The sequence below is a fragment of the Equus asinus genome, chromosome 5, assembly GCF_041296235.1.
Source record: "Equus asinus isolate D_3611 breed Donkey chromosome 5, EquAss-T2T_v2, whole genome shotgun sequence".
In the NCBI taxonomy this organism is placed as follows: Eukaryota; Metazoa; Chordata; class Mammalia; order Perissodactyla; family Equidae; genus Equus; species Equus asinus.
In genome coordinates this window covers 89,105,699-89,131,074 of record NC_091794.1, presented here as the reverse complement: position 1 = coordinate 89,131,074, position 25,376 = coordinate 89,105,699, and the positions used below count along the sequence as shown (strand labels likewise).

The 25,376-nt window shown below is 46.5% G+C and overlaps 1 long non-coding RNA gene across 4 annotated transcripts; it reads left to right on the top strand.

The window, feature by feature from the left end:
• The first annotated feature begins 77 nt into the window (after positions 1-77).
• On the top strand, positions 78-16,130 carry LOC106829032 (uncharacterized). 4 transcript variants are annotated; one of them, XR_006527760.2, is made up of 4 exons: positions 78-154; positions 5,955-6,129; positions 13,628-13,822; positions 15,861-16,130. It is a non-coding gene; the product is annotated as an uncharacterized lncRNA (long non-coding RNA). The 4 variants fall into 4 exon arrangements; XR_011503774.1 differs by lacking the exon at positions 78-154 and adding an exon at positions 815-888; XR_011503773.1 differs by lacking the exons at positions 78-154; positions 5,955-6,129 and adding exons at positions 10,543-10,770; positions 15,320-15,413.
• The last annotated feature ends 9,246 nt before the right edge of the window (positions 16,131-25,376 follow it).

The following is a 25,376-nucleotide window of genomic DNA, read 5'->3' as shown; positions in this document are numbered from 1 at the left end:
GGTGCCGGAGTAAGGAAGGGGCGGGCCATCAAGGACCGAGGTGGGTGGGGCTCACGGCGGGTGTGCGGAGTGGGCGGGAAAACGTGGAGCCCGGGGAGAGGCTCCGCTGGGAGTTCTAGTTAGGCTTTGACAGTTAATGACACCGGAAACTCCGGTAAGTCCTATGAAATTGCCCGCGGGAGTGTAAGTGGGTGAAATTAGTCTTCGAAAGCAAATTGACAATATGTATCAAATATCCTTTGGTCCAGCAATGCCACTTGCAAGAATTCAAAGGACATAATCAAGGGTGTGCTGAAAAAGTTGTGTGACAAAGATATTAATTGTAGCACTTATAACAGCCAAAAAGCCCAAAACAAACCAACCAAAAAACTAAGGCAATATCCCAAATGTTCAGCAATGAGAGATTGGTTAAATAAATTGCAACAAACTTTTATACTTGTATCCTGCCATTGTTTAAGATTTTTAATAACGTGGGAAAATATTCACCAAACAGTTACAACAAAATCCCAATTTTGTTTGATAGTTTCAAGTGATGATCTCTGTATAGTGTGACTACAGGAACTTCTCCCCTTCTCTGTGCATTTTTATAATTTCAAAAAGTTCTATGATGAATTCTGTAATAAACAGATATTACTTTATAATAAGAAAATGACCTTTTAAGTCAGGAAAAGGTAGTTTTTCTCAAAAGAGCTGACTGTCTCTTGGACAGGCAAATAGTTTCTGCAGCTTTTTGGTGTGTGAAAGTTTCCTCCACACCCCCTATGAAGCAAGCCCTGAGTCCTTGGCAAGACCTGCCCCAACGGCCCCATTGGACCTTTTGTGGAGAGTGTGATTATGAAAGAATTATGTTTCCCCACAGGCTCAGAGCAACTCATTTTCTCCATCCTGGTAAGGAATTTGCTATCCCTTCAGCTCGGTCTCTTCTATTTTACCTCATAGAAGAAGTTAACATTCCTTCCTCATCTCCACACTGGAGTTCTACAAGGTGCCTGACCTTGAAGGCAGGAGGGATGGTCACCCCTATTTTCCAGGAAGATATGTAGTGACCAGCCTAAAGTCACACAGTAGCAGCATCACAGTTAACACTGGAGATGACAAGTTGGTGCCCCAGAGAGCATGGGGTTTGTGGGGGTGGGGGTGAGGGTGGGGAGCAAGAGTATTTGCTCTGACAGATGCCTCTATGTGGCCAAAGTTTGCTTTGATCCAAGAAGATCAGAGTTTATCGAGGTTTGCTGTTCCCGGGGCACCAGGCAAGGGACATAGAGAAGCCTTCTCCTTCTACCACCAGTCCCTACAGTGATTCTGACCAAGCATGGACGCCCCGGGAAGGAAAACAACTAGGACCACATATAAATATACAAAATCTAAAGTTTATTCATTCAATTTCTTAAATGTCCTAGTCTTTGGGGCATACTAAGGCCCACAAAGGAGATATTGACAGCCCAGGGGAAGGAGGGAATACCTCATTCATTTATTCACTTAACTACTAATTTTTAATAATAGCTGCTACCATCTACCTATTATTGGGTACTGGGTGCCAGCACTGTGCTAAGCACTTTACATACATTGTCTCATTTAATTCTCGCAGCAAACTGTATAAGAGGTAAGTACTTTATTTTCTGCTTTTTTTTTTTTTAAATAGGGGAAACTAAGGCACAGAGAAGTTAGCTTGTGGCTGAGAAGATTTGAGCTCAGGTCTGTCTGACTGGCTGGTGCCCAGCACTGCCGGGCGACAAGACAGGCAGTTTCTGCAGGCGTGGGACTCACAGTGCGGCTGGTTCCAGCTAGAGGGATCATGGAGGTGTCTGTGAAAGAGAAGGTCCTTGAAGGATACAGAGCATTTGGCTTTGGGATAGGGGACTTTTCAGCCAGGACATTTCAGAGCAAACCATCAGAGGTGAGAGAGAGTAGGGTGTGCTGTGGATTTTGTTCCTTGGGCTTTGGGGATTCTGGAAGTTTCTTAGGAAGGACAGTCATGACCAGATGCACATTTTATAAAGATTGCTTGCAGGACACACTGGAGAGGAGAGAAAGAGATGACTACAGACAAGCTAGGAACTATTTCTGCCAGTGTTTGGTTGCAGGCAGAATAATTCCCCTCCCCCTGCCGCCAAAGATGTCCACATCCCTGGAACTTGTGACCATGTTCCCTTACATGGCAAAAGGGACTTTGCAGATGTGATTAAGTTAAGGATTGTGAGATGGACAGATTATCCTGGATTATCTGGATGGGCCCGTTATAATCACAAATGTCCTCATAAGGGTGAGAGGGAGGCAGGAGAGCCAGAGAAGGAGACGCAATGACACAAGCAGAGGTCAGAGTGGTGTGATTGCTGACTGGGGACCACAAGTCAAGAAATGATGGCGGCCTCTGAAGCTGGAAAAGCAAGGAAAGAGATTCTCCCTTAGAGCTTCCAGAAGGAACACACCTCCTGCTGACATCTTGATTTTAGCCCCATAAGAATCATTTGGACTTCTGACCTCCAGAATTGTGAGCTAATAGATTTATGCTGCTCTAAGCCACCAAATTGGTGATAATTTGTTACAGCAGCAGTAGAAACTAACACATGGAAACAGACTCTGGCTACATTAAGTGAGAAAGGAATTCATTGGGAGGACACAGTTGTACAACGAGCAGCCTCGGGAAAGATAAGAGCCAGAGCTGCTTGGAGTAATCCAGATGTCAGAAGCAAGTGGACAGGGCTGAGGGGAATATTTGGTCCCTTCTCTGGCTTTTTCCACGTGGAGGGACCCCTTTTAGAGCAATACTCTTGCTTCTTGACTTACCCCCTCACTCATCGGTCCTCCCCAAAGGAGGAGGAGAGACTTATCTGATGGGGGAGTTTAGGGAGAGTGAATGGAGGTCAACACAGCTCTTCCTCCCTCTTTCTGTTTCAGATCTGCCTGTCCACAAGAGCCATGTTTTTTTTGCTCTCTTCCTCCACGCTCTAAATTTCCCAGAGTCTGACCTTCGCAGGGAAGACTATGGTTTTCCAACACTGCCTGCCACTTAGTGGAGAAGATTAATTTGGGGGTTCAGGATTAGTAAGCCCACTTGTCCTTCAGACCTGAAAGTACATTTCTATCAGCTTCGTCAGTATTAAAGGTGGTATTTTGATCTCCCTCTGCCCTACTTCTGTAGCTCTCTCTCATTTGGTTCTAAACTTGGGTGAGGATACTCCAAAACCCAACAATTTCTCATGGATGCTGTGATTGGACTGACTCAGCTCAACTGTTTTCTGTATCTATGTAATTCTACTCAAGATTCAGAGTCCTGGCTTGGCTTGGATCTCATGTTCACCTCCTGGCAAAAGTGGAGAGTACCTTGATCCACAGTTCCCTCACTCTGCAAGGAATGGGAAAAGTAGTTCCCCAAAAGCGAATAAAGACAGTTTCCAAAATAAGAAGGGGAGAGCTATTGGGCATGGAGAAACGACAGATGTCCACTGCAGGGAGCTATTGCAAATGTCCTGGAGAAAGGTAATGAGGGACCGGACTATGGAGGTAGAATTAATGGGACCTGACAACAGACCAGATGGGGATAAGAATGTCCAAGTCTTGGGGCAAGGTGAGCAGGGGGATGGTGGTGCCATCAATATTCATCTCACTCGTTCTTTAATTGATTCATTCAATATACATTCAGTAAGCACATACTATGTTCCCGGTATTGTGCTTGGTGCTAGGGATCTAGTGGTGAAGAGAGAAGGCAGGGTATCCACCATGATAGAACTTGCAGTCAAGTGGGGAAAAAGGCAAGTAAGATGGCGGTTTCAGTACAGTGATGGAGGCTGAGCTGGGGAAGGTACAGGCTGTGGTGGAAATACAATGGAGGGGCACCTAGCCTGGATTTGAGGGGCAGTGACATCTAAGAGAGATGAAACCTCAAAGATGAGAAGGAATTGCCTAGCAAAGAGCAAGGGGACAAAGAGAACAGGGCGTGCAAAGGGCTGGAGGCAAGAGAGACTACGACAAGTTGAGGGGAACTGTGGTACTCAGTAGAGGGATGCCTCTCTGATGTCGTGGAAATTCTATACTGCCAAGGGCTTGCGGGAAACAGCCCTGTCTCACCCTACAGGAGCTGAAAGGGTGGAATCTTGCCTGCCTTCCTGGCAACTGGGAAGGGAGCACATGACCAGGCCCAACTAGTGGGACCTTCCTGCCCAGGACTTTGACCTTTGAGGGAGAGAGGCGAAGTAGCACGGCCTGTTTTCGGAGAGGAGGGGAGAGTCCAGCAGCAGTGGGTGCCAATGGCCGGCAGTGGCTGTCCAACCAGATGTTTCCTGTGCCGTGGCTTTGCTTGTGTTCCTAGACTAATTGCTTTTGGTTCCCATCCATGTTTGGAATTCATGAGCACCCCATATTATTCAGTAAATTCCTTCACTGTTTAGGTTAGCCACTGAGAACCCTGACTGGTACAGAGCTGAGAGAGGGTCAGCCCGGCTGGAGTTATAACTTGAGCGGACAACGGAAGAAAGAAGAGGGCAAGGAGGGAGGGACCTATGGGGAGTTTTCCGGGGTGCTTCCAGGGAAGGCTTTCCCCTCCAGTAAAAGGAGAGATGCCTAGGAGGAAAAGCTTCCTTCCTGCCTGCCTTTGAATGTTGAAGGAGGATGCAACGTTTAGTCTAGCAGCCATCTTGGGACCATGAGGAGAGAGCCAAGAGACTCAGAGAGAAGCTGACCCAGAGTCTGACATCACTGAGCTGCTGACTGAAACAACCTGGGTATCACCTTCCTCTAGACTTCTTGTGATGGGAGATAAACCCCTGCTCTTCAAGCCACATTTATTTGGGTATTCTGGTACCTGCCGCTGAAAGTACCCCTGTGACACTGCAAGTCACCTAACCCCTCTGGGCCTCAGTTTCTCTTTGCAAAGTGAGGATGATGACACTGGTCTCACAGGATCATAGTGAATATCAGATTAGATAATGGGCATGAAGTATTTCGCATAGCGCCTTACTCACAGTAAGCACTCAGTAAGTGTTAACTATTACTGCCTGCGTCAAAACCATGGCCAATGAGTTTGTCCTAGGAGAGGGTAGAGAGTAGGAGAATGAAGACTAAATGTGGGGAACCAGCACTTGAGGGGGAAGATGTGCCAGCAAAGGAGTCAGAGAATGATTAAAGAATTAAGAGGAGGGGCCAGCCCAGTGGTGCAGCAGTTAAGTTTGCACGTTCCGCTTTGGTGGCCCGGGGTTTGCCGGTTCAGATCCTGGGTGCAGACCTACACACCGTTTGCCAAGCCATGCTGTGGCAGGCGTCCCACACACAAAGTAGAGGAAAATGGGCACGGACGTTAGCTCAGGGCCAGTCTTCCTCAGCAAAAAGAGGAAGATTGGTGGCAGATGTTAGCTCAGGGCTAATCTTCCTCCAAAAAAAAAAAAAAGAGTTAAGAGGAAAATTTGAAATTTCATTCTACTCACCATTCCCTTCTTCATCTGGAAAACTCCCACTCATCCTTTAAAGTCCAGTTTTTTGTTTTTTTATTTTTTTTTAATGATTGGCACCTGGGCTAACAACTGTTGCCAATCTTCCTTTTTTTTTTTCAAAAGATTGGCACCTGGGCTAACAACTGTTGCCAATTTTTTTTTCTTTGTGCTTTTATCTCCCCAACCCCCCCCCCCCCAGTTGTATATGTTAGTTGCACGTCCTTCTAGTTGTGGGATGTGGGACGCCGCCTCAACGTGGCCTGACGAGCAGTGCCATGTCGGCGCCCAGGATCCGAACCCTGGGCCACCGTGGTGGAGCGCGCGAACTTAACCACTCGGCCACGGAGCTGGCCCCTAAAGTCCAGTTTAAATATCTCCTTCTCTGTGAAGTCTTCCTCGGTGCTCGACCCACAGCCTCACTCTGAGTTAGGTGTCCTAATGCTCTGGCTCCCACACCACGCCCTTCTTTTCTTGCACTGGTCATGATTTATTGTGATTTTCTGCTTTTATATCTGTCTCCTGCCCCAGACTGTGAGTGAACTCTCCGAGAGCGGGGCGACCTTGACTGGATCTTCTGCCGCTAGCATGGGGCCTGGCAGCTAGTGGTCATAATGAAAGCTGGCATTTGATGGTGAAGCACCAGGCATGGCGCTCAATGCTTTACACATAGTAAATCATTTAATCTGCATGACAACTTGAGGAGGTAGGTGCTATTATTAATCCCATTTTACAGATGAAGAAATGGAAGAACTGACAGGTTAAGTAATTTGCCCAGGGTTATGGCTAGTAAATGTCAGAGCTGGGTACAGATGCAGGTGGTCTGGCTCTCCAGCCCATACTGTTAACCACTGTGCCTCATTGTCTCTCGTATGTAGTGGGCACTGATCGATGTTTGTTGATTGAAATCATAAGGAGGGGTAGTACCAAAGTCAAAGAGTTTCAGGAAGTATGTTAGTCAGCTTCAGCTAAGTTATGCTGCAGTGATGTAAACCCAAAATATCAGCTTACAGAAAATGTTACATGTCAGCTGCAGGTCAGCTATGGTCCTGCTGTTTGTCGGGGATGCTGGCTGAAGGGGCAGCCCCTGTCTAGAACAACGTTGCTCTCAAGGGAGAGGGAAATGATACACACGTGTGTGGAGTTGGCTTACGCTAGTGAGAGCCAATAGTGCACAACTCTGCCCAGCCCCACGCTCAATGATGTCACATTGATAGCTTGAAATCAGTCACGGTGGGAGGATTTATACTATGGAAATTGGCAGATACTTTTTGCCCCTTAGAGAGCCAGTTGTTAAACATTTACTAGCACAGCACTGGAAAAGGACAATGATGTTAGTCCTTAAAGCTTCTGCCCAGAAATGTCGCAGGTCATGGAAGTGCCACATGTCCCATGTTACTTGCCAAAGCAAGTCTCATGGCCAAACTGCAACCAATGGGATACACTTCTCCCACTGGGAGGGCCCCAGTAGGAGGGGCAGCGAATATTTGTGAGCAATAATGCAATGCCTTCATGAAGGAGTCCAAGATGAGAACTGAGAAAAGCCTCTTGAGTTGGCCTCAAGTTTGTCCATGACCTTTAACAAGGGAGCAGTTTCAGATGGAGGCTGGGGTGGGGGGGTTGATTGAGGTGGGCAAGGTTGTGAGCTGAGATCCCTCATTCTTGAGGCTGTCCTGGGGAAGGAGGGAGACCGGCAAGCTGGTAACCTGAGGGGTAGCCAAGTGGAAGGCAAGGTGTCTTCTTGAAAGAGGCAGTGTGTTTATCGGTGGGCCTGGATGTCATTTTTGATATTAACCGATCTCTTTCTGCAACTATGGTTTTTCTACCTTCATGCTCCAGGCCAGGGATGATGCTAGAGAAGGCCAAGAATGAAAGAGAAAGAGTCCATTTGAGGGTTCTAAAAGCTGAGGTCCTAGCCCAATGAAAAGAAAAATAAAAGAAACAGTCGGTTCTCCACTGCCAGAAACTAGACACCTTTGCCTAGAGAGGAGAAGAGAGTCTGAGGGAAGGCAGAGCGCTGAGCTACTATGGGTCACTGAGAAGGGGGCACGGGGCTTGCCCCTCCCTACTCTGAGGGTGGGTGGCATAGGGAGTGATAATGCCAGGTTTCCCAGGCGGGTGTGGGAAATCCTAGAGCAGAAGAGGATCTGTTACTTTTCTGGGGGCAGGAGAGCAGTGGGGAGGGCCCAAGAAATCACAGGATCTCAGAGCCCCACCCTTACCCCAGGATATAGGGCAAGGCCAAGGATCCAAGACACCCCCATGTCTCCCCTCATGACCCAGTGTGCTGCAGGGAGCAGCAGAATGTGTCGTTGCCCAGTGTGGGTTAGGGGGCAGTGGGCACGGGTGTCTGGTGGACTAGCAGGGGCCCTGAGGCGGGTGCAAGGAGTTCTCAGCTGGGACCTCTGTAGACTGATGACTGGAAAGCAAATGGGAACAAGGGCATCCTCTTACACCCTCTTGGGAGGAGCCTGGTGCAATGGTTAGCTGCTGCTACTACTGTTCTAAAAGCAGATGTGACTCAGAATTTGGAATTCTTTTAGACTTTAGACACAGGTGATACGGGGCAGCCCCATGTGACAAAATATGTTAATATTTCTGCAGTAAATATACCATAGATATATAAAGATTATAGAGTCCTGTATCTTCCAAACCAGAATGTCTTTCAGGTCAGATTTTGGTTCAAGTTACTTTTGGTGCCAAATTTTAAAATTCTTTCCTAGATCAGTCCTAGGAGTCAGCCTGACTTTCCTTTCCCTCCTCACCTCTCCCAGGTCCAAGTGGTCAGCACGTTCCACTCATTCTTCCTATCTCCTTAACACCTCTCATGTCTACCTCCCTCTTTCCATCCCTCCTGCTGGGGACATCCCGGCTCACGCTACCCTTCCTCAGCAGGATTATAGCAACCACTCCCTGGCTAGCTTCTCCTCCACATTGCCCCCAGAGGAATTGCTCTAGAATGCAAACTTTTGACATGGCTTGGGTATCCCATCACAATAGTGATGTGATTAACTGAGCAACATCAGCAGAATTAAAGAATGCCAACTTTCTGTAATGGCCCTGGGTACGGAAACTCATCTATTTGGAGTCCACCAAGTGGGAGACAATACACATGCTCCAGATGGAGGGGCAGGTGGCTCAGGCCTGCCAAAGTTGCACGCTGAGATGTGAGGGGCTGCTGCCCTACGGAAGGAGGGTTCTGCTGGGTGCAATAAGCTCCCACCTCCCATTCTGGGGAGTCTGGTTCCCTCCTGGTTCCTCCTTACTGCTCAGATAGGAGCCAGTTACTTGCCTGCCTGCTCTTAAGGTATAAGTAACTGGTGCAAAATACACATCCCAGAGTCAATTTCTCAGGTGTAGGAGGGCCAGGCTTCCGTCTGCCTGAGCTCTCTCCCTGCACCTCCAAATCCAATGCTGATGGTCAGAGAGCCTGGCTGGCCACATTCACGGCCCTGTTTCATAGGCTACGTTGGCCTTGGCTGTCAAGAACCAAAGCAGGCCAAGAGGCCGATTTGGCCTGCTGGTGTCCACAGAGGCCAAATAGAACCCCAGGCCTTCTTAGGCCAGGGCAGCAGTCCCTGAACCCAGCTGCTGCCTGTATGAGAGAGAAAGAGGGAGAGAAATGGCAGCTCTGGGGTTCTCCCTGTTCCAGCCTCAGTGAAGGAAATGGCCACGGGGCTCCATTTCCATCTTGCCTTTTGGCAATCACGGTTATCCATAATTTAGTTTGAAAAAGTTACCATTTATTGAGCAAGTATTTATACCAGGCCCTGTATTCAGCTCTCTACATACAATCTCACTGTCATCACAATACTCTTGCTTTGTCAGAGCAACTACTGTTCTTATTTAACAAGGAGAATTATTATTTAATAATAAGAATGGGAAAACTGAGTCCCAGCATGGTTAACTGGCTCACCTGAAATCATACAGTTCGTGAAAGCTCCCACCGCCCAGCATTTTCTTTTGTGGTAGATTACTGTTTTTCACAAATATTTGATGTTCCTCCCTATTACCTAGCCTTTCCCTGTTGGACTTAGGCAAGAGCATATGACTTGCTTTGGCCGATGTAATGTGAGCAGAAGTGACATGCATGCCTCTTCAGGGCAGAAGCTTTGGAGAGCCAGCTCAGGATTCATACGCTCTCTCTTTCCTGCCTCTGCAGTCATGGAAGCCCGTGTTGAGGTGGAGCCTTCATCGCCCTGGGTCTCTGAGAGGCTGCTTTGAAGAGAGACCCCTAGTTTTTCAAATGAGCATCTAGTACGAGTGAGGAATTTGTTTTGTTGTCTTAAGCTACTGAGATTTCCCTGGTTGTTTCTTACTGTAGCAAAACCTAGCCCATCCTAACTGACTGTCCCTCAGTGGAGTTGGAATAAAGGGGCTGGACAGGAGGCTTTTGCCAAGTGGGCCAAGACTGTGGCTATTGAGTGCCAATTACCTCCACAGACCAACCACCTCCCACCTGCCAGAGTGCACCCCTTCCTCCGTGCCCTTCTCGCGCTTCACAATCCCGCCTGACCTGGCACCCACTTCCCAGTGTCTGTAACATGCTTCCTGTCCCTTTGCCACACAAACCACAACGCTGAGATGCGGTTTTCTAAAGAATTGGCTAAGCTCAAGCCACCTGAACAAGCAGAGCCTTTCAGCCTCTGTTTTGAGGTCATTGTGACCAAAAGCTGATTTCCATACACACCGCCAGCCTTCCGAGGAAAGGCTTATGATGTTAACAGCAATAAATATGCACTCAGTTGGGAAGTGCCGCGCTTTGGACGCTGCCTGTGACGAAATCCTTGTGGAATGAACCAGAAGTTCCACTGGAAAGTGATGATGCAGACCAGAGGGCACTGGGGTGCAAATGCTCCTAGAACAACATTTATTGAGCACCTAAGATGCCTGGCAGTCAGACTCTGTGGTCCCTGTGTCAGGGAACTCAGACGTCAGACAGACGAGTGAGCAGAGGGCGACGACCCAGTGTGATAAATGAGGTCGGTTGGTTAATTTAGTTATTCATTCATCTGGTGCACATTTATTGAGCGCTCCTGATATACAAGAAACTGGGTGTTTAGTGTAAACCAGACTGGAACTATTCTGCCCTCCTGAAGTTATAGTCTAACAGGTATGAGAGAAATAAACACAGAATGCTAAGGGAGCACGTAGCAGGGGCAGGTAACCTAATCTGGGGCAGGGGGAGAAGGGCGTTTTGGGATAACTTTATGAGGATGTGACTCCAGAACTGAATCCTGAAGGATGAGCAGAAGGGAGGCAGCGAAGAAGAAGAAGGAAGGGCATTCCAGGCAGAGGAAATAGTTTAAGCAAAGGCCTGGAAGCATGAATCAGCTTATTGCATTTGGTAAGTGTAAGTAGTTTGGTATGACTAAAGCATACAGTTGAAACTAAAGAGAAGGAAGGGATAAGGTGACAGACTAGGCTGACAGGGGCTATTTCTTGAAGGGTCCTAGGTGCTGGGTTTAGGTATTTGGACTTAACCTGAAGATGGTAGGAGCTATGAGAAGAGTTTTGAGTTTTGGTGTTTATTAGCTAGGAAACAGGCTCAACTACTATAACAAAGACCCCCCCCCCCCCAAAATAACAATGGCTTAAACAAGATAGAAGTTTACTTCTTGCTTATGTCAAAACCTGGGTAGGCAAAGCCAGAGTGGGCCTGGCAGCTCCACAGTCATCACAATCACAAGGACCCTGGCTCCTTCTGGCTCATTCCTTGACGTCTTCAACAGACACTTCCTTCTTGTGTTCCAAGAGGGCAGTTCCAGCTCCTACTATCACTTCTGCATTTTATCCAGCAGGGAGGAGTAAAGGGGGCATGGAGGACACACCCCTGCCCTTTAAAGGCATAACCTAGACCTGCACATGTCACTTTCATTCACATTGCACTGCCCAGAATTTAGTCACATGGCTCTCACTAATAGCCAGGGTGCTGGGAAATATAGTTTCTATTCTGGCCAGAAATGTGCTTAGCTAAAAGGCAGAGGTTCTATTAGTAAAGGAAGGATGGATGCTGGGGGGCAACTAGCCGTCTTCAACAGGGAGTGACAAACCTATTTGTCTTTTGGAAAGATCTTTCTTGGGAAGGGTGGAGAAGGGACTAGATGGTAAGAGATCAGAGGCAAGGAAATAATTCAAATGAGAGCTATTGGGCCCTGAACCAAGGCAGAGACATCTCGGGTGGGGAAGTGGACAAAGTCTTAGGAGATATTTAGAAGTTGAATGGACAGGTCACTGTGGCCAGTTGACTATACTTCTAATTTACTGTACTTACCATTGTGTTGTGCGTAGCACAGAGCCTGGCATACAATGAGTGCTTATTGGTGAGTGAACATATGAGGTGGAAGAGGAGAGAGTGAGTGAGTGAATCAATGAGGTGAAACAGGAGGAGTCAAAGACAATAATAATAATGGCTCCTGGAACTAGCTTGATTGAGGAATATTCATATTTAAAGGTTAATATCATACTGTTAAAAAAAAAACAACTTATACCAACTGTAATCTGACATTCCCCCCTTCCTGATGGACACTTGATTCCCTCAATGACATCTCTAGCTGGTGTCAAAACTTTCAGTCATTTTTAGTTATTAATGCAGTCTCTTGTTTCAGGCATTAACTTGGTCTTTCCATTTTCTTTTCTTTATTTTGTTTTATTTTTTTTATTTTATTGAGGTCATACTGGTTTATAACAGTGTGTAATTTCAGGTGCACATTATTGTGTGTCAGTTTCCGTATAGACTGCATCGTGCTCACCACCAATAGGCTAGTTTTTATCTGCCACCATACATTTGTGCCCACTTGCCCCTTTCGCCCACTTGCCCACCCTCTTCCCCTCTGGTAACCACTAATCTGCTCTCTTTATCCATGTGTTTGTTTGTCTTCCACATATGAATGATCACACTGTGTTTGCCTTTCTCTGTCTGGCATATTTCACTTAACATAATACCCTCAAGGTCTATCCATGTTGTTTCAAAAGGGACAATTTTGGGGTTTTTTTTAGCTCTTTCTATTTTCAAAGGTCAATCTCCTACTGGATTCAAAGTCCCAGGAGGCAGGACTTGTGGCGGGAGGATGGGCGTCATCTGCCCTCTCTTCCCTGCTGTCTGGTAGGGAGGAACAAGAAGCAGAAAAATGCCTTGTCTCTGGAGGTGTCCCCTGGCCCTTGGCTGATCCCTTCTTTACAGCTTGTGAGATGGCTGTGTTCCTCTCCTCTTGGTCATCACAGCTGCTCAGCTCGTTATCTGTAGACGTTATCACCCACAGGCCGTACTGACAAAAGGCTCGATGCCAAACAGCTTTCCTTCTGCTGGTGGCCGCAGGCAGGCCTGCTGCCCCCATCCCTTCTACCCTCTGCAGCCCCAAACTCGGGGCCTGTGGACATTGCAGAATTAGTCTTTCTTCCTCTTCTTGCCCATTCTCCACCTGGTCACATCCTCGGCCTTCTCTCTCCAGTGCCCTTTCTCCTTTTTCAGTAGTACCAGGGCAGGTCAGCAAGCGCAGTGGCTCAGCTGGTATCAACCGGGAATGAGAGGTCAGACGCCCCCTGGTGGCACCCCAACTGGATGAATAACTCAGTGCTGCTCTGGTTATCTAAAGCTGTGTAACAGACCACCCCAAACTTCACAGCATAAAACAACCACTGCTCTATGATGCTCATGGGTTTTGTGGGTCGTGAATTTGACAGGGCCCAGGGGGGACGACTGGACTCTGCTTGCGGTAGGCAGCCCCCAACATGGCTCCCAATGACCCCTGCCTCCTCATATTCATGCTCTTGTGTCGTCCCCTCCCACTTTGCATCAGGGTTGGTCTCTCTGGCCAATAGAATCTGGCAGAAGTGATAGTATCTCACTTTGGAGTCGAGCTTATAAAAGATATTGTGGCTTCTGCTTCTCTTGGAGCACTCACTCTTGGGGAGGCAGCTGCCATGTCCTGAGGACACTCGTATATGGAGAGGCCCATCTGGAGAGGAACTGAGGCTTTCTGCCCACGGCCGTGTGAATGAGCTTGGAAGTGGCTCCTCTAGCCCTAGAGAAAGTCTTGGTTGACTACAGCCCTGGCCAACAGCTTGACTGCAACTTCCTGTGAGACTCTGAGTCAGAAACACCCAGATATGCTGCTCTTGAATTCCTGACCGTTAGAAACTGTGTAAGATGATAAATGTTTGTTGCTTTAAGCTGTGACATTTTGGGGTAATTTGTTACGCAGCGATAGACGGCTAATAGGCTGCTCTATGATTCCTGGGCCCTACGTGGGAAAACTCGAATGGCTGGAGGCTGGAATCGCATGGACACTACTTCACACACGTGGCTGGTGCCTGAGCTGCGATGACTGGAAGGCTCAGCTGGCAATGTCACCTGGAGGGCCTACATGTGGCCTGACCATGTGGCTTGGCTTCTCCTGGTAAAGTACCCGGTAAAGACTTCTCTGGGAGGGAGTGTCTCAAGAGAGGGAGAGTCCATCAAGTGAGCTTTCCAGTACACCAAGGAAGGAGTTGTAAGCTTCCTTGTGGCCTCTCCTGAGGAAGTCATGCGGGGTAACTTCTGTGGCATTCGATTGTTACAAGCGAGTCACCAAGGCCAGCCTAGATTCGAGGGGAGGGGATTTCACAGGTCCTCTGGATGGAGCAGTGATAAGGTCACATTGCAGAAGAACAAGTGGGACGGGAGATACTATGGTGGCCATCTTGGCAAAATCCAGGTGGACACACCTGCCCTGCCTCAGAGAGAGGAACTAATCCATTGGCCCCTGCTCTGCCCCTCGGGGAGAGAGGGACAGGTGGCTTCTTTTCGTGGGGGACACCCCCTGAGCCCTGACAGTGGAGCTGGTTCTGCTGGCACGGTACTTCCTATCAAGCCCTGAGGGGAGGGAAGGTGAAGTACTCGGTGCCTTTTGTTCTCTGCTCTGGATTCTGGTGCTAATTGTACCTTTCTGAATAAATGGGCAAAGTCATACCTGGCACCTCGAAAAACTAAGCCACACCATCCTTTCTCTGCCAGCCACTGCACCCAGCACTTAACCCCAGTCAGTCCTGTGCTCACCCTACCAGCTAGGAATTATGATCCCATTTTACAGAGGAGGAAGTAATCTGACCAAGGTCACACAATCAGAAAGTGGTAGAGCAGGAACTCGGCACCAGCTCTGACCCTTAGGTCCATGCTCTAGGGGTCCTGGGATTCCAGAAAGCCCACTGGTGTTCGAGACTTAGCCCTGGTCTCCTCAGGGCTCCGGCCAAGGGTGAGGCTGGTGTGAGGAGTAAGGGAGATGGAAGGAGGTACTCAAGTGAGGCCAGGGCTGTAAACCCCTGCCTGAGAGTTGGGGCTAGTTCTCAGGTGTACTGTTTGGGTGAAAGGGGAGGAGAAACAAGAGCAGAAGGACTCGTTTTACTTTCGTTTCAGGCCTGTCCCTAGTCAGCGAGTTTTTCAGCGGCGAGAGGGTGACCTCCAGGGTGACAGCCCTGGACTCACTTCCCCTCTGTGTTTGTTGGACTGGAACCCCCTCTCTATCCTGGAACCTCTGGCTGTCGATCTCTCTGAGCTCATGGGGCCTGTGGATGCTGGGTCTTGGCATGATTTCTGGCCCCATCGAACAGGTCTCCGGACAGTGTCCGGCCTGCCCTGCCCCTCCACTCCCTGCCGACCCCGACTTCCCATTACGCTGCACTTCCCAGCTCCCAGCACCTGCTGCCTGCCAGGCACTGAGCTCATGTTGGGGACCCAGAAATAAATGAGATACAGGCTCTGCCCTCGTGCAGGTCATAGTCTAGTAGAAGGAGAAACATGAGGAGTTAACTGCCAGATGTCGGGTTATAGGGTGCATGGAATATGGGTAAGAATTACGCAAAGGTGAGAGGGGCTAACTCAAAAATAAAAAGGGACGAACCATTAATACCCACAACAGCACAGAGGAACTTCATAAGCATCATGCAGAACAAAAGAAGCCAGACACAAGAGTACAGACTGTGTGATTCCATTTTTATGGCGTTCCAGACCAGGTAAGACTGTGAGTTATCTACAGGTAGAAATAAGATTACCAGTTGCTTGGGGTGATGGAGGAATGACCGGGAAGTGGCATGAGGTGATGGGTGTTCTAAGGAATGTTCTGAGGATGAGGAATGTCCTGAGGTGATGGAAACGTTCTAAACCTTGGTAGGAGTGTGGGTTACCCGAGAATATCTGATTGTTGAAACTGATCAAACTGTACTCCTAAGATCTGTGAATTTCATCATATGTAAATTACACCTGAGCCGGGCAGCATTCAAAATGCCTCCAGTGACCCCTGCCTCCTGGTGTGCAGGCCTCTGTGTAATCCCCGCTCCCATATTGTATCGGGTGGGTCTGTGCGGCCAATAGAATTTGATGGAAGTGATGGTGTGTCACTTCTAAGATTAGGTTATGAAAGATGCTGTGGTTCCATTTTGGTCTCCCTCTCTCTTTCTCAGATGGCTTGTTCTAGAGGAGGCCATGTCTTGAGCATCCCTGTGGAGAAGTCAACGTGGCAAGGAACTGAATCCTCCTGCCAACAGCTGTGTGAGTGAGCTTGCTGTGAGCGGATCCTTCAGCCCCAGTTAAAGCCTTCACGTGTCTACAGCCTTGGCTGACTTCTTGACTACAAACTCCTGTGAGACCTTGAAGCGGGCCACCCAGCTAAGCAGCCTCCTGATTCCAGACTCTCAGAAACCGTGTGAGATAATAAACGTTTGTTGTTTTAAGCCATTATGTTTTAGGAGTTATTTGTTTTGCAGCTATAAATGACAAGCACAATATTTCAATAAACTAAACATATGGGGAAACATCTTCTCTGTCCTCCTGGCCCAGATGGCTTTCCCAGGGACCTTCCAGTGCTTTCTGTGACTCAAACTTCTGGGCTCAGTCTCTGAGATGGGGAGATAAGGGCCCTGGAGCCCTATCTAGACATCAGGAACTGGTGTCTGCAAAATAGGCACAGCCTCGACCCGTGGAACCAGGTCTGCAACAGCTGCACGCAGCACCCAGGTCCACACCTGCTGCGTAGAGAGGACTCCAGAAATCCTCCCTCCTCCCGCTGCCCCCCACCCATCTGTACCTGCAGGAATCCACTCGGGGCTCAGAGGCTCATAACAGCCACTATTTTTGGAACACTTTTGATGAGTCGGGTAACATGCAAAGTGCTCTGCGTGCATCTTTTAATTTACTCTGCCCACAAACCTCTGAAGAAGATATTACTCAACCTGTTTCACAGTGGAGAAAACTGAAACTCAGAAAACTGAAGCAAATTGCCAGGGTCCTCGAGCTACTAGGACGTGGCAGCTTTAAGTTTAAACCCAGTTTTTTTTAGTTCCCAGACTGAACAACCTCAGACCTGAAAATACTTTTCTTCTCTATTCCCCATGGGAAAAAGCCACACATTCTTCCATCAGAGAAAAGGCCATGATCTCAACCTAGATTCCCGGGGTGATGATATAAAGAGACTGATGGATGATATGGGAGCCACCAAGAGTCTCAGAGATCGTGGGAGTCACAGAGGTGGGAACAGACCCAGAGAGGGAAGTGGCTTTTCTAAGGACTCCTGCTTGGTGCTCTTTGTGCCACAGCGCCCTGCCTCTGCCACACAAGAGGGGAATGTTTGCCACATGGGGGAAGCACATTAGGGTGAAGGGCGGCTTTGGGGTTGGGGAAGGAGAGAAAAGGAGAAGTCAGAAGTAACAACGACAAAATTGAGATCTCATAATTTTGTGTTGAGTCAACCCCACAATGGCTGGGGGATCACAGATGGTCCCATTGAGAGCCTAGGCAGCCCCAGAGGACATCACAGAAAAGCTCTAAGAGCAGTGGCAGGACCTGATGAAAACACTGCACCCCTCACTTGCTATGACCTTGGATTGCCCCATTCATTCATTCATTCATTCATTCAGTATTTATTGACCATCTGCTATGTGCTAAGTACTGTTTTAGGAGCTTGGGATATTTCAGTGACCAAAAGATCAAAGATCCCTGTCCTTATGAAGCTTAAAACACATAGACTTCATATATAAATTCCAAAGTATCCTAGCAAGTGAAAGATACTATAGAAGAAGAAAAAGTAAAGAGGAGGGAGAGGACCAAGAGTGACAACAGTGTATATGGAGGGTGTGGGTTGAAATCTTTAAAAACTTTTTGTTTTCATTTCTAAAGATCGGGTTTCATTTGAATGTAGACTTGAAGGAGGTGAGAGCGCACCATATCCAGAGCGAGCCACATGGACATCTGGAGGAAACACATTCCAGGCAAAACACACGCTGATGTGTTAGAGGTAAAAGGAAATTACACCTGCGACTTACTGTCAAACAGTTCAGTACATATAGATGTAGATAAACAGATGTACAGAATGTATGTATCTACACATATGTAGAGAGAGAAAAAGAATGACAAAGCAGGTAGTGTTAAAATGTTAACATTTGGGGAATCTGGGTGAACGGTATGTACTGTTTTTAGAAGTTTCCTGTATGAAATTTCAAAACAAAATATTTTTTTTAAAAAGATTTATATTGTTTTTTTAAAAAAGCATTCCAGGCAGAGGGAGCAGCCTGTACAAAGATTCTAAGGCCAGAGAGTCCTGGGTGTGTGAAGGAAACAGTCAGAGTGCTGGCAAAGGGAACAAAGGGAGAGCATCGGTCTTTCTCATCTGCCGAGAATGCATCCTCCTCCTTCAGGTAACCACACCCCATTTTTCCTTTGGGGAACCACCCTTCCCCACTCTCCTTCTACTCTGAGCCCATCTCCCAGCTTGGGGAGAGGGTAGCTGGAGGCCCAGGCCTGGCCACTCAGAGATGTGCATACAAGCATCAGAGCCACGGAGACACAGTCCTGGGGTCCAGGTCTGGCGACGGGGTAAGAGCCTGTTTGAGGAGGAAGGTGACCCTGCAGAAGGCAGACCTGAGATTTGAAACAAAGTCTGTGTCTCAACTTTTATCCCTCAGTGGTTTAGTTATAGGAGGCAATAAATTCCCCTTTTGCCTGAGCCAGTTTGAGCTGGGTTTTCTCTCACTCATAACAAAAAAGTGTGTTGACTGATCCGAAGTGTCATGGACAGCCTCTCTGAGGAAAGGCCGTTTAAGCAGAGACCTGAAGGATGAGCAGCAGGTAGTCAGGTGAGCTGGTGGGGAAAATGCTCCAGGCAGAGGGAACAGCAAATGCGAAGGCCTCAGGAAAAGAAAGAGCGTGGCAGGTTTAAGGAGCTGCAGGAAGGCCTGGATGGTGGTGGCAGGGCGAGTGAGGAGCCAGGTGGAGATGAGGCTGGAGCGGGGTCCCTGATGGAAGGCCTCACAGGTTTTGTTAAGGTTCTGGGACTTTATCCCAAGAGCAATGGAAAGCCATCGCAGAGTTTTAAATAGGGATGGACTTAATTTGCATTTGGACCTTACTTGCATTTTATTTTATTTATTTATTTATTTATTTATTTTTATTAATGTTATGATGGATTACAAGCTTGTGAAATTTCAGTTGTACATTTTTGTTAGTCATGTTGTGGGTACACCACTTCCCCCTCCGTACCCTCCCCCCACCCCCCCCTTTTCCCTGGTAACCACCGATCAGATCTCCTTCTCAATATACTAATTTCCACCTATGAGTGGAGTCATATAGAGTTCGTCTTTCTCTGACTGACTTATTTCGCTTAACATAATGCCCTCGAGGTCCATCCACATTGTTGTGAATGGGCCAATTTCGTCTTTTTTTATGGCTGAGTAGTATTCCATTGTGTATATATACCACATCTTCTTTATCCAATCATCAGTTTCTGGGCATGTAGGCTGGTTCCACGTCTTGGCTATTGTAAATAATGCTGCGATGAACATAGGGGTGCAACGGACTCTTGAGATATCTGATATCAGGTTCTTAGGATAGATACCCAGTAATGGGATGGCTGGGTCATAGGGTATTTCTATTTTTAACTTTTTGAGAAATCTCCATACTGTTTTCCATAGTGGCTGTACCAGTTTGCATTCCCACCAACAGTGTATGAGGGTTCCTCTTTCTCCACAACCTCTCCAACATTTGTCGTTCTTGGTTTTGGATGTTTTTGCCAATCTAACGGGGGTAAGGTGATATCTTAGTGTAGTTTTGATTTGCATTTCCCTGATGATTAGCGATGATGAACATCTTTTCATGTGTCTATTGGCCATATTCATATCTTCTTTTGAGAAATGTCTGTTCATGTCCTCTGCCCATTTTTTGATCGGGTTGTTTGTTTTTTTGTTGTTAAGCAGTGTGAGTTCTTTGTATATTATGGAGATTAACCCTTTGTCGGATAAGTGGCTTGTAAATATTTTTTCCCAATTAGTGAGCTGTTTTTTTGTTTCAATTCTTTTTTCCCTTGCCTTGAAGAAGCTCTTTAGTCTGATGAAGTCCCATTTGTTTATTCTTTCTATTGTTTCCCTCAACTGAGGAGTTACAGTGTCCGAAAAGATTCTTTTGAAACTGATGTCAAAGAGTGTACTGCCTATATTCTCTTCCAAAAGACTTATTGTCTCAGGCCTAATCTTTAGGTCTTTGATCCATTTTGAGTTTATTTTGGTGTGTGGTGAAAAAGAATGGTCAATTTTCAATCTTTTGCATGTGGCTGTCCAGTTTTCCCAGCACCATTTGTTGAAGAGACTTTCTTTTCTCCATTGTAGGCCCTCTGCTCCTTTGTCGAAGATTAGCTGTCCATAGATGTGTGGTTTTATCTCTGGGCTTTCAATTCTGTTCCATTGATCTGTGGACCTGTTTTTGTACCAGTACCATGCTGTTTTGATCACTGTAGCTTTGTAGTATGTTTTGAAATTGGGGATTGTGATTCCGCCGGCTTTGTTTTTCTTGCTCAGGATTGCTTTAGCAATTCGTGGTCTTTTGTTCCCCCATATGAATTTTAGGATTGTTTGTTCAATTTCTGTGAAGAATGTTCTTGGGATTCTGATTGGGATAGCATTGAATCTGTATATTGCTTTAGGCAGTATGGACATTTTAACTATGTTTATTCTTCCAATCCATGTGCAAGGAATGTTTTTCCATCTCTTTATGTCATCGCCTATTTCTTTCAAGAAAGTCTTGTAGTTTTCATTGTATAGATCCTTCACTTCCTTGGTTAAGTTTATCCCAAGGTATTTTATTCTTTTCGTTGCGATTGTGAATGGGATAGAGTTCTTGAGTTCTTTTTCTGTTAGTTTATTGTTAGTGTATAGAAATGCTACTGATTTATGCACGTTAATTTTATACCCTGCTACTTTGCTGTAGTTGTTGATTATTTCTAATAGTTTTTCTGTGGATTCTTTGGGGTTTTCTATGTATAAGATCATGTCGTCTGCAAACAACGCGAGTTTTACTTCTTCGTTACCTATTTGGATTCCTTTTATTTTTTTTTCCTGCCGAATTGCTCTGGCCAGCACCTCCAGTACTATGTTGAATAGGAGTGGTGAAAGTGGGCACCCTTGTCTTGTTCCTGTCCTCAGAGGGATGGCTTTCAGCTTTTGTCCATTGAGTATGATGTTGGCTGTGGGTCTATCATATATGGCCTTTATTATGTTGAGGTGCTTTCCTTCTATACCCATTTTACTGAGGGTTTTTATCATAAATGGGTGTTGGATCTTGTCGAATGCTTTCTCTGCGTCTATTGAGATGATCATGTGGTTTTTGTTTTTCATTTTGTTGATGTAGTGTATCACGTTGATTGACTTGCGGATGTTGAACCATCCCTGTGTCCCTGGTATAAATCCCACTTGATCATGGTGTATAATCTTTTTGATGTATTGCTGTAATCGGTTTGCCAAAATTTTGTTGAGGATTTTTGCATCTATGTTCATCAGTGATATCGGCCTGTAGTTCTCCTTCTTTGTGTTGTCCTTGTCAGGTTTGGGGATCAGAGTGATGTTGGCTTCATAGAATGTTTTAGGGAGTTCTCCATCTTTCTCAATTTTCTGGAACAGTTTGAGGAGAATAGGTATTAAGTCTTCTTTGAATGTTTGGTAGAATTCTCCAGAGAAGCCGTCTGGTCCTGGACTCTTGTTTTTGGGGAGGTTTTTGATTACCGTTTCTATTTCCTTACTTGTGATTGGTCTATTCAGATTCTCCATTTCTTCCTGATTCAGTTTTGGGAGATTGTAGGAGTCTAGGAATTTGTCCATTTCTTCCAAGTTGTTCAATTTGTTGGCATATAGTTTTTCATAGTATTCTCTTATGATCTCTTGTATTTCATTGGTATCTGTTGTGATTTCTCCTCTGTCATTCCTGATTTTATTAATTTGCGCTTTCTCTCTTCTTTTCTTGGTGAGTCTGGCTAGGGGTTTGTCAATTTTGTTAATTCTTTCAAAGAACCAACTCTTTGTTTCATTGATCTTTTTTGTTTCAATATCGTTTATTTCTGCTCTTATTTTTATTATTTCCCTCCTTCTACTGACTCTGGGCTTTGTTTGTTCTTCTTTTTCTAGTTCCGTTAGGTGTCGTTTGAGGTTGCTTACGTGAGCTTTTTCTTGTTTAGTGAGGTGAGCCTGTATTGCGATGAATTTCCCTCTTAGGACTGCTTTTGCTGCATCCCAAATGATTTGGTATGTCGTGTTCTCATTTTCATTTGTCTCCAGATAATATTTGATTTCTTCTTTAATTTCTTCAATGATCCATTGTTTGTTGAGAAGCGTGTTGTTTAGTCTCCACATTTTTGCACCTTTCTCTGCTTTTTTCTTGTAGTTGATTTCTAGTTTAATAGCGTTATGATCAGAAAAGATGCTTGATATTATTTCAACTCTCTTGTATTTATTGATGTTTGCTTTGGTTCCCAAAATATGGTCAATCCTTGAGAATGTTCCATGTGCACTTGAGAAGAATGTGTAACCTGCTGTTTTTGGATGAAGTGTTCTATATATATCTATTAAGTCCATCTGGTCTAATTTTTCATTTAATTCTATTATTTCCTTGTTGATTTTCTGTCTGGATGTTCTTTCCATTGGTGTTAATGGTGTGTTGAGGTCCCCTACTATTATTGTATTGTTGTTGATGTCTTCTTTTAGTTCTATTAAGAGTTTCTTTACAAATTTTGGTGCTCCTGTGTTGGGTGCGTATATATTTATAAGTGTTATGTCTTCTTGGTGGAGAGTCCCTTTTATCATTATATACTGTCCCTCTTTATCTTTCTTTATCTGTTTTGCTTTGAAATCTACCTTGTCTGATATTAGTATAGCGACACCTGCTTTCTTTTGTTCATTATTAGCTTGGAGTATTGTTCTCCATCCCTTCACTCTGAGTCTGTGTTTGTCTTTGGGGCTGAGGTGTGTTTCCTGGAGGCAGCATATTGTTGGATCTTGTTCTTTGATCCATCCTGCCACTCTGTGTCTTTTGATTGGGGAGTTCAATCCATTTACATTTAGAGTGATTATTGAGACGTGGGGGCCTACCACTCCCATTTTGTGTCTTGTTTTCCGGTTTTCTTCAGTTTCCTTTGTTTCTCGTCCCATGGTTTAATCTGTTCTGATGTAGAGCTGCTACTCTCTGTTGTTGTCCTTCTACTTATCTCCTCTGCTCTTGGTTTTGTAGCCCCTTTCCTTTTTTGGATTTTTCAGGAATGAGGGTTTTCCTGAGGATTTCCTGAAGAGGAGGTTTTGTGGCAATGAACTCCCTTAATTTTTGTTTATCTGGGAAAGTTTTTATTTCTCCATCGTATTTGAAGGATATTTTCGCTGGGTAGAGAATTCTCGGCTGTAGATTTTTGTCCTTCAGATTTTTGAATATATCATTCCACTCTCTTCTAGCCTGTAAAGTTTCTGCTGAGAAATCTGCTGATAGCCTGATGGGGGTTCCTTTGTAGGTTAGTTTCTTTTGCCTGGCTGTCCTTAATATTTTCTCCTTGTCGTTGACTTTTGCTAGCTTCACTACTATATGCCGTGGAGTTGGTCTTCTTGCATTGATAAAGTTTGGAGATCTATTGGCTTCTGTCACCTGAAGATCCATCTCCCTCACCAGATTTGGGAAGTTCTCAGCCATTATTTCTTTGAATAGGTTTTCTGCCCCTTTCTCCTTCTCTTCTCCCTCTGGTATACCTATAATCCTTACGTTGCATCTCCTAATTGTATCTGATAATTCTCGAAGAGTTTCTTCATTTCTTTTAAGTCTTGCTTCTCTCTCCTCCTCTGCCTGCAACAATTCTATATTGCCATCTTCCAAATTGCTAATTCTTTCCTCCATATTATCGGCCCTACTGTTCAGAGCATCTAGATTTTTCTTAATCTCCTCTATTGTGTTCTTCATTTCCAATATTTCTGTTTGGTTCTTCTTTATCGTATCAAACTCTTTTGTGACATAGCTCCTGAACTCGTTGAGTTGTCGGTCAGAATTCTCTCTTAACTCATTGAGAATCTTAATGATGGCTGTTTTGAAGTCATCGTCATTTAGGTTATATATCTCATTTTCTTTGGGATTGTTTTCTGTGTATTTGTTGCTTTCTTTCTGTTCTGGAGATTTAATGTATTTTTTCTTATTGCTTGATGTTGTTGATTTGTGCCTCCGCATGGAGATAGAGTTTAGTTGCTCCTTTCACTTGTTTCAGCTGCTGCGGTGGGGGGAGCAGCTGTTTATACTTCACCAACCAGGAACCCTGTCCGTAGTTGCTAACTGGGCCTGGGCCCCTCTTCGTAGCCACAGTGGCCCTTTGGATTCCCTCCTCTGCCGTGGGGGCCGTCACAGGGGGGCTTCAGGCTGCAGGTGCCTACTGTTGCAGCCCACCTAGATGTGCTCTCTCCTTGGGGTCTGCAACGGTGTTATGGGCTTTTCCAGCGGCCAGGGGTGGGATCACTTATATTTGTCGCTCCGTTGCTGTCGGCACCCACCAAATCTCACTTGTCCTCTATGGGTCGCAGGAGAGCTATTGGCATCTTCTACAGTCTGTGGTTAGTACACCTAGCTATGCTGCTTTTGCCCTGGGGTCTTCCAGCCTTGTGGCTGGCGGCTGGGTGCCTTCTACTGGTGCTGTGCAGAGGCTTTCCCTAAGGCTGCTGTGAGCCTGTAGGGTTTCCCCCTAGGCTACTAAGCTGGGTCTCTGGAACTCTCTCCAGCCCCAGTCCTCTCTGAGATCTCCGGCAATCCCTAGCCTCACGGGGTGGGCAACGGCAGCTGGGGGTCGCCCCGCCCTCAGGGCTTCTCTCCGGGCCTCTGCCGGGAGCCCTGAATGCTGGGCGTGGCCCCTCTGCTAATGGCAGACAGAGAGTTTTGTCTGCTGCCTGGCGGAGCTCCGGCACTTCCCCTCCAGGTCGCAGGACCGGCCTTTGAAAGTTCCCCCCACCCCGGTCCTCTCCGAGATCTCCGGCAATCCCTAGTCCCACAGGGCGGGCAACGGCAGCTGGGAGATCTCCGTGCCCTCCGTGTCTCTCTCTGGGACCCTCCGGGCGCCCCGAGCACCAGGCTGGGTCTCCCCGCCAATGGCGGGGAGAGACTCTCCCCGCGGGCTCAGGTGTGCAACTCCAAAGTTTCCCTCTGCGTTTAGGAGTAATTGCAGGGGGTTTAGGTAGGGTTCTGGTCACCTGTTTCCACCGTTGCTCCTCTGTTGTGTTCTCGCTCCTGCCCTAGATGTGTGTGGATCCTCTGGGGGCGTCCGTTGGAAGAAAGCCGCTTGCGGGTAGGCTGCCCGTCGGGGTCGGAGAGTTTTCACCTATTTCCACATCCTCCTGGAGGAAAGTCCATCCGCCTTCCGATGTATAGTCGCGTGGGTGTCTCAGACGTCCTGAGATGCTGTCTGGATATCCTTTGTCAAGCGATAAGTGTCCAAATAATTGTAGACTCGAAGGGCGAGAGACAAAGAGGACTACTCACGGTGCCATCTTGGCTCTTCTCCCTTACTTGCATTTTAATAAGAACACTTTGGTGGCAGTGTGGGGACTAGATCAGCAGGAGGTAAGATGGTGCAGGGGGATTATTTAGGAAATTGTTGCAGACCTTCAGGCTAGCGATGATGATGATGACTTAGAGTGAGGCCAGCGACA